The following is an 8,897-nucleotide window of genomic DNA, read 5'->3' as shown; positions in this document are numbered from 1 at the left end:
GTGAGTGTGTCTGCAGGTTTGTGGTTGGAATACATCAAGGGCTCGGGGGCCAAAGTTCAGCTTCATCCCAGACTGATGACCCTGCAGACAGACTGACCTTTGGGGGTCTAACAGCTGGGGGAGAATGTGGCGTACCGGACCGGTCGGGGAGAGGGGAGAGGATTGGGAGAGGGGGAAGAAGATGGAATCAGAGGAGGTGAAATTTCGGACAGAAGGGAGGAAAGTTAGAGCGAAGGGGAATCTAAAGAGGAAAACGGCAGGGGGTGAGACAGAGGTGTTACCACAGTGGACCTTGAATACATCCTTGTGGTTGTTGTCTGTGCTACTGCGCTCTCCCCTGTTTTGGTGCTTGGCTCTGGTTTGAAGCAGTGAATTAACACCCGACCCCGGCATCTGACCCTACCCCCTTCCTCCAGCTACCCCCTCCAGATTAGCAAATATGTGCTATCTAGCCTGGACACACACACACACACACACACACACACACATATATGGCAAACAAAGTCATACATGTACACACTTGGCTACTTAATGTATAGGGAGCAAAAATGGACAAAGCAGCGCATGTCCACACAACCTTTGCACATCCCATCGTCTGTCCACCATCTAATTCCCCCGAGTGAAGCCTCATTGTGTCACTGCTTGTCACCGTAACGGTCAGTCTGTAATGACTACCTCCCCCAACACAATGACCAGGGAGGAAAACTCCCCCCCCCCCCCCCCCCGACACACACTGACCCTCATCCATTTTACCTGCAGGACGTAGCCCAGCGGCGGCCCCACTGCCACAGCGTTGGACCCCGTACATGCTCATACTGCAACACCCGTAACCTCTAGCTTTTGTCCATACCAGTTTACACCTGAATCGCTTTTGATTTCTTACACCTTAAACTGAAACCATACTTCAAGTGTGTTTATGCAGAGTGATGTGCACGACAATGAAAGAATGTTTTCTCTTGTCGGGGAGTTTGGTTAGAAGTGTCCAGAGGCCTGGAGTCTAGAAAATATTTGGAACTAATATTAGGAAACAAACCAAAAATCATTGAAAGCCTTCAACCATCTTGTGGAACCATTGGTTTATAGTTGCTGCAAGCAGCAATAGTGGCAGTTTGCCTTTCATAAAGGTGCACGGTACAGATGTGATTCAAAAAGTTGAACAGGTATGATATTGCAAAATATATATATATATACCAGCTACATTGGCAGAAATTTATAGTTATTATATAGCCAAAAACAAACAACTGAAATTCTGTTTACTAATATACCAATTGACATTAAGTCATGTAACAGAATCTGTACCAGCTTTATTTATTTTTTGTGCAGAAGCAATTTCTCTACATTTTTTGCACATTTGCAGCTAATGTTCATTGTTCTGTCGTGATTTGATTTCATAATTCAATCTAGTTGTCGTTTATTTTATTTTATAATGTAAAAAAATAACGACCAACCACAAGTTTCCAGACTCCAAAATGATGTTACACTGTAAGTTATTTATTGTGATGTATTGTAAAAAGAAAAAATCACATTCACATTTGACTAAATATGAAACAGAACTGAGGTCAAATGTTTGCATTTGTGAAGATGTAACCAGCTCATGTTTGGTATTTTTTTCTTGTTAAAATGATAAAAGATATTTGCACTTATTTTCACAACCAAAATATTTCATTTTGATCAAATAATGCATTAATCAACCAAGTGTGTCAGCGCTATTGTTATAAGAGGTTGTATTATTATGGCGATTCATCACATGAGCCCTTTTGTAAAAAACAACATTACCGTCGCCAGACCATTCCCTACATTGATGGTGACAGATACCAGGCACCCACATATTTTTCTCACATGCCCAGCAGGAATTAAACTCCTAATTCTTGACAGTGTAAGTGCTGTCCGTTACCCGTTGAGCATCACAGGACCACATCCCTTTTCCTCACATCCCATCTCCCACAGCCTCCCTAAGGCCATCGTGCCGGATTGATGGCCGCTCCGGCCGAAAGGTGAGGGGGGTCTCGGTCGGGCCGGTCAGCAGAATTTGTAGTGTCCACCCTCCGCCTGTGAGTGTCAGCAGAGAGCAGCCGGTGTGTCTGGCTCGATTAGGTTTCCTACCTATCTTCCCACTGTGTCAGACAGAGGAGGAAGGCAGCAGAGAGGGGGAGAGCGGCGGGAAGTTGCCCAGAGGAGAGGGAGGACAACAGAGGAAAGCAGGAAAAATACATCTTTTTATCCCTGCTCTCTCTCCATCAAAAGCCCTGTACAGTTTCTCCTTATGTGTCTCTGGCTCTCCTGTTCTCTCCGCCTCTCACTTTGTCCTCCTCTCACCCAAACCCCTAATCCTTCTCCTTTTACCCCACACTCGTTCCTTAATCCTAAACCTCTTCTACCCTCTCCACCGGCCCTTTTTCAATTGTTCTCCCTGTACCTCTCTGTTACACCTCCTCCCTCTTTTCCTTTCCGTCTATCTCATCTGAACATGCCCCCTCTCAGCATAACCATTTTACACACTCCAGATGACTGCAGCACCTTATTTCCTCTCCTTCATCTCTTGAACCTTGTTTTCGGATTTTATTTCCTCCCTTGTTTTCTTTGTTATATCATCCACACGTCCTCTTTGAGCCACTAAATAGCTGCCCAGCATCTCTTTTCATTGTGCTGCTTGCTGTCCAATAGTGCCAGATTTAAAAGTCACTAATGTCACCATCACAGATATTTCCAGAGTACATTCATTCGTGCTTTTTCTAAAATCATTTTCCGATGTAGGAATGGTAGCCGTGCCGTTGTCACAATGCACCTGCTAGAGGTTTTCTTTTCTGTCCCGAGCAAGCTCAAGCACACACCAATTTTAGTCACTGCCGCCATTTTGTTGGATGTGATCAATTTTCTGTGATTTGGCTTCAGTGATTTCCAGCCTGTCAGTCTCGCTGTTGTGTTCGGGTTCAGCGGTGTTGCCATGTACAGCTCAACGTGTTCAGCCGTACCTGAGGGCTGAAAGAGGAATAGGAAGTTGTTCGTTGTGGTTATTGGAGCATAATCATGGACGGATTTTTCCATTGTCAACGATACAACAAATTGACAGAATGTAAAGATTAGTTTCCCCCTTGAAAGCTGAAGAAGGAAATGGAAAAAAAAAAAAAAAATTGATGTTACGACAAACAAAACACTGTGAAAAACTACTTTTGCTTCCACAATTTGACTTTTTTGTTGTGAGAGTGGGCTGTAATTTCACCCCTGAGTTTAACCACACAATGTTTCACAAATAGTGTTTCTGTGCCACCTCAGCACTGCTCATATTATTCAGATAACAAGAAAGCCTCTGTCACGTCCGACAAAATAGGATATGTTTTCTTAATCTGTCAATGGCTCCGGCCTTGAAAGACTTCATTTTGGCTGAGCAATGAAAGGCTCAAAAACATCAATATGGCTGAGCAGGATAAGAAGAAAGAGCCATATTCCAAGTCTGTATCGCACTCCCTCCATATCCTCCTATTTGTATGGTGCAGATATTGGGTCTCAAGCGAGAAATCAGGATTGCGTTCTCTCAGAATGGCAGCATCCTTCTGTTGAAGTGGAATAGGAATGTTATATGGAACCAATGCATCCGGACTTGCCTGGACATCTCAACAATACCCCTTCACACTTTCTCTCTCTCCCGCTCTCTTCCTCCATGTCTCTCTCTCTCTCTCTCTCTCTCTCAATAACGTTTTCGCTTTCCATCTCCATCATAACCCACAACAGTGTGGAGGACGAGGTGTGGATTCGGCCTAAATGTAGAGTCGTGTCGACCAAGCCATGACTGGCTCTGATGCCCGGTCCACCATGGTAATAAAGTCTGAAGAGAGGAAAATGGAAGAAAAAAAACAAAAAATACACTCCCTTTCATACGCCTCTCACTTCCATTCTCTTTGTGTGTTTAAAGTGTGAAAAAGGATTGCTGAAAGAAGGAAGAGATAGGAAGAGACAGTTATCCTTGCTTTGCCTCGCCTGTCACACTACAATGTGCATGGTTGATAACTCATTCAGAAAACATGCATGGGCCGGGTGTAGCTTTTCAAATAGCTTGTATGTCTGAATGCGATTTAAAGGGTGTTTTTTTTATGCAGCTGCCTGTAGCTGATCAATGCTGTTCCTCTTGTCATGCTGTGAGAATATCACATTGGGGTACAGTAAGTCAACACTGGGCACAGGCAGCGTTTAGCATGGCCTGTGGAGAGAGTTTGGTTTGCAGAGTGTGATGTATATGGATGTGGTTGGGGGGGGGGGGGGGGGGGGGGGTATTGTGGTCGGTAACTGTCAGTGCAAAAAAAAGAGAGAGAGCAGCCTCAGCACCGCGGACAGTGATTTCACCGATGTACAGTGGTGGCTTTTGCCTCCTGTCTTTTCCCCCTCACTCATCATATTTTCAGCCTTTCATTTTTTTTTTACACAAGGGGAAAATGAGGAAGAACAAAACCAACATATGAAAACTAAAACATGACAGAGAGGGGGGGGGAGGGAAGGGGGGAGGAACAGAGGAAGGAGAGGCAATCTCAGAAAACAAGAGGGCTTTCAAAAGTAAGGGATGAAAGCTAGTCAGGCTGTTATTTTTGAAAAATGATCCTTGTGTAGTGCTCCTCTTAAGAGCCAGGTACACATTATTTTATCTTCCTGAGGAGAATCAGTGAGGTGTTTTGGCACAAGGCAAAAAACTTGGCAGTAGTTTCTTTGAAGTTGCACAGTTTATTGTCCTTAAATGTGATTTTTGACAGGTATATTTTCAATCATTTTTCAGCGAAATGTTCTTCAAATCATAAATGTGGATCATATCAAAAGGCAACTCATGGACTCCTGAAATGTCAGCATGCATCTGCTGTTTATGACCACAATATATTGACAAGCAGCTATTCAAAAAAGATCTCTTTTAATACGTCAAATTAATATATAGGTGCGAACCGAGTGCCACCATGTTACAAGCAAGCACTGCCTCTCCCTCTCGAACACAGACTCCCTCTTTCCTTAGCGGAGGCTGCTGCTGGCTGGCCGGTGGCTGAAACCTGAATTAGAGTGAAGCTGAGAGTCCACACAGAGTCATTTTGAGTACCCCCCCCCCCCCCCCCCCCTTTGACCCTCAATGCCAGTGATCCCACAGAAAAGATGAGGCACGCAATTTGATGTGATGTGATGTCGGAGAAGAAAGGAGATGGAGGCAGACAAAAAAATCTAAATGGCTCAGAGGACATTGTTGAAGCCGATGGTCAGTGAAACACCTTATCGCTGCTGCTCGGGGGGTGATGCTTTCTTAATCACATCCCTCAGGCCATTATTGTTCCGTGAACATATATAATGTTCCATGAGATATTTTGTCAGGTTTACAGTGAAGGTTTCTGCTATTTAAACGTGGCTTCAAAAGGCCTTTCAGTGTGTTCGTGTGCATCCAGATCTGAAGGAATGCCGCTCGCCGTTACAGCAGGTGTTTGTATTGGAATGTGCGTCTGCGCGCGTGTGTGTTCAACACGTGTCCCACGTATCAATAGGTTAATAGCTGAGATGTCAGTTTCAGTGACTGGCTGATTAGTTGTGTGTTCACTAATCCACACTGGGGCGGAGAACTATTGGCTTTCCCATTGATTTTAGCGTGGTGAGCAGGCAGAAGATAGAGAGAGGGGAGATCTATTGATTGACCCCAAATTAGCCCCCCACCACCACCACCACCCACCAACTCGTTCTGCCGTTCCCTCACTCATCCCCGGCTTCCTCATTGGGTGCCCGTGCTGAGAAACATTCGGTATGATTGGACACTTCGGCGGGGAGAGAAATGTCTCCTTTTTGATGTCGTTGATTTGGTGTCTGGTGAGGATGAGTGCTACACTGTGTCTGACCATAGGGAGCAGCTGGTTTGGAGGCCTTTGATGAACCAAACAGCGCCACTTCCAGAGGGAGGGTTTTACTTCAGTGTTTTCTGATCACAAACCATAACCGTATTTGTAAGAACCAGCTCTGTTACATGTTTCTTTTTGAGCAAAAGCCAGAATATTCATACAAAAGGTGTGGAGGACAAATCCGTCTCTGTCCTTGCGCCCACATCCTTCAACTTCTCCTTTTCTCCTCTGCTGTCCTTCATGACTGTCACACCACTGCATCATATTCTTCCTTTTAACTGTTCTTTATCTCCATTCCTGTCCCTCGCTCCCTGCCTTTCTCCGCCCCTCCCTGCAATCCTGCTTTCCTTGGGTCTAAGCTTTGAGCTTTTTCTCCTGAGCCTTTGCTTCCCATATATCACTCCATCTCATCCCTCTCTGTCTGCCTCTGATATTCCTCTTTAGGCCTCCGTCACTCTCTCCCCTCTCTCCCCTGTGTCTATGTAAGCAAGAGAGAGGAGGTTGTTAAACATTTTTCTTCCCTCTTAATTGTTTTGACTGGGCCGATTGGCATCCCGATTAGGCCCATTGATTTCCTGGCGCTAAGTGCATTGATTTTTAAATTTCTTATTGATCCCCGCTCTAAATCTCCTGCACACTCACTCACACAGGCTCACCGTTCGCAGGGGCAGAGACGGAGAAAAGGTTTGAAAGGAGAGGAGAGGAAGGGGGGAAAGGGATTGGTGTTAGGTAAATACACTGACTGGTGACAGTGTAGTGAATTAACAGAGTGAGAGGAGAAGAAGAGCAGGAGGCGATGAGGGAAAACAGAGTCATGAGCTGTGAGGGGAAGTCGGCTGAAAACGCTTCACCGCACAGCGTTGGTAGATGCAGAGAAGAAACAAAAGAGCAAGCAGCACTGATAGATATTTCTGCATCAATGCACCAAAGCATTGTCAAGGTTTAAGCCTTTTTTTTTTTTCTTCAACACATCTGGCTGTGTCCCAGCGGAAAAGCTGTAAAAATGTAAAGAGAATCCATAATTTTGTAATCATAACAAGCACGAGGAAGGACTGGCAGCGAGTTGCCGGCCTAACCGCCCGGACGGAACATGTTCACGTGTGAAGAATGAGTCGCTTTATGGGTGAACAGAGGTTTATGAGGGATAGACAGATATTGGAAATGTCAGAGATGGAATAGAGTGTTTTGTCTTTGCCTTGCTATTTCACATGGTCTGCAGAGCCTACTGGAGACGTGTGTGCGTGTGTTATTTCTGGCTTATGACTGTGTTAGGCTTTAGAGGCCCGCTGGATTCCAAATCTTACATGCCCACTGGTGTTTCTCTGAAGGTGGTGGACCTAATTGGCTGTATCCGAGTCTCTCTCTGTGTGTGTGTGTGTGTGTGTGTGTGCGCGCGCTTGAAGGTGCATGCGTGAGTGTGCACGTGAGCTAGACTTATGTGAACTGAACTATGTCTCCTCTTGTGTGTGAGCAAGAACATATATGTTTTTACTGTTTGTATATTTGAGTGTGTGTGTGTGTGTGTGTGTGTGTGTGTGCGCGCGTCTGACCTTTTCTTGGCTTAAGTGTTGAGGCTCAAATTCAGACATTAAGTTGATAGAATTTTCTTTTTAAAGCCTCTGTTCTTGAGCAAATTGTGCTAACCTTTCTCAAGTCATTTGCTGCTTTTCTGTCTCAGCGTGTAGTTGAGTGCCTTTGCACAACACACAAGATATGGGCCATATGTAGCATTACTGTGTTGCAATTACTATTTACTCTCTGTAGATCCACTTAACATAAGTGCTTTCAAATGGCAAGCAAGGAAAGGCAACTTTTGTCAGCAACAACAAAAAACTTCAACATCACTACCGTTGTCAGGGATAATGCATTGCTGCGCTGCAGTGACGTTAAATGCACGTTATGAAGAGTGCTCTTTAATGGCTGCGAGACGGTGAAGCTGGCAATGACAGTGAAGATGAGGACGGAGGAGATTGCTTTGCTTAAGTTCTCGGTGTTTATATTTTCTGCCAGCAGTTTGCAGAAAATGTAAAATAACATATTATTGCACAGCAGAGTGTGTGTTGGCTAGACAATGAGAGATAAAGTGTTTAAGATGCATACACTGGGCCGAGCTGCTGTTTGCTTTGTAGCGATGGGGCCTGTGTTTGCTCTGGTGATAGGGATGGCCTTACCGCACGCGCTGCATGCACTCACACTCTCACACACACACACACACACACACACACACACACACACACACACACACATATGCTGGTTTGAAAACGCATGGATAAATCAAGAATATGTGTCTTTACTCATGTGAGATTGCGCATGAACAAACAAACACACACACACTCCCATACGCACACACGCAGACAATAACGCTCCAACTGCCCGATGGTCACTCTTTCTGACTGCTTTTTTAGACGAGGAGTAGGAACCTGCAGACTCAGCGCACAGACACACACACACACACACACACACACGGCCATGTGCCTCTCAGCTCATGCAGATATACACATATGATCACGAGACAGACTCACAAACTCACAACAGCATGACTGAAATTCAATCGTACCCCGTCGTACCACGTCCTTGGACTCACAGACACCTCTCACATACTCACACACACACACACACACACACACACACACTCCGTCCAATACACACTCAAAACATAACCTTGACCTGTCGTACTCCCAGCCTGCTCTGCCATACATACTTCATCCGTTCACACTACGATACACTTTTGAACATTTATTGATCACATGGATGTTTACAAACACAAACTCATCTCAATGTTCAAGTTAAGAGTTTTGTCAAGACGTGTGAGACTTTAAAAAGGTTGACTAATCAATTAATCCAAGAATCGTTGCGGCTCTAGTGATGAATTTGAAGTACACTTTTCTAACATAATGGAGCCATGGCTCCTCGTATTCATCCAAACATGTCCGTAGAATTAGGGCAGATACACTCAGTGATGAATTTCACTGTCAAAGACAAATTCGAAATAAATCTCTCGCCATGGACTTCCAGCGTGTGTCGCACTCTGATAATTTCCACAATATC

The sequence above is a fragment of the Melanostigma gelatinosum genome (genome assembly GCF_949748355.1).
Source record: "Melanostigma gelatinosum genome assembly, chromosome: 9".
Lineage (NCBI taxonomy): Eukaryota > Metazoa > Chordata > Actinopteri > Perciformes > Zoarcidae > Melanostigma > Melanostigma gelatinosum.
This window is presented reverse-complemented; position numbering follows the sequence as displayed.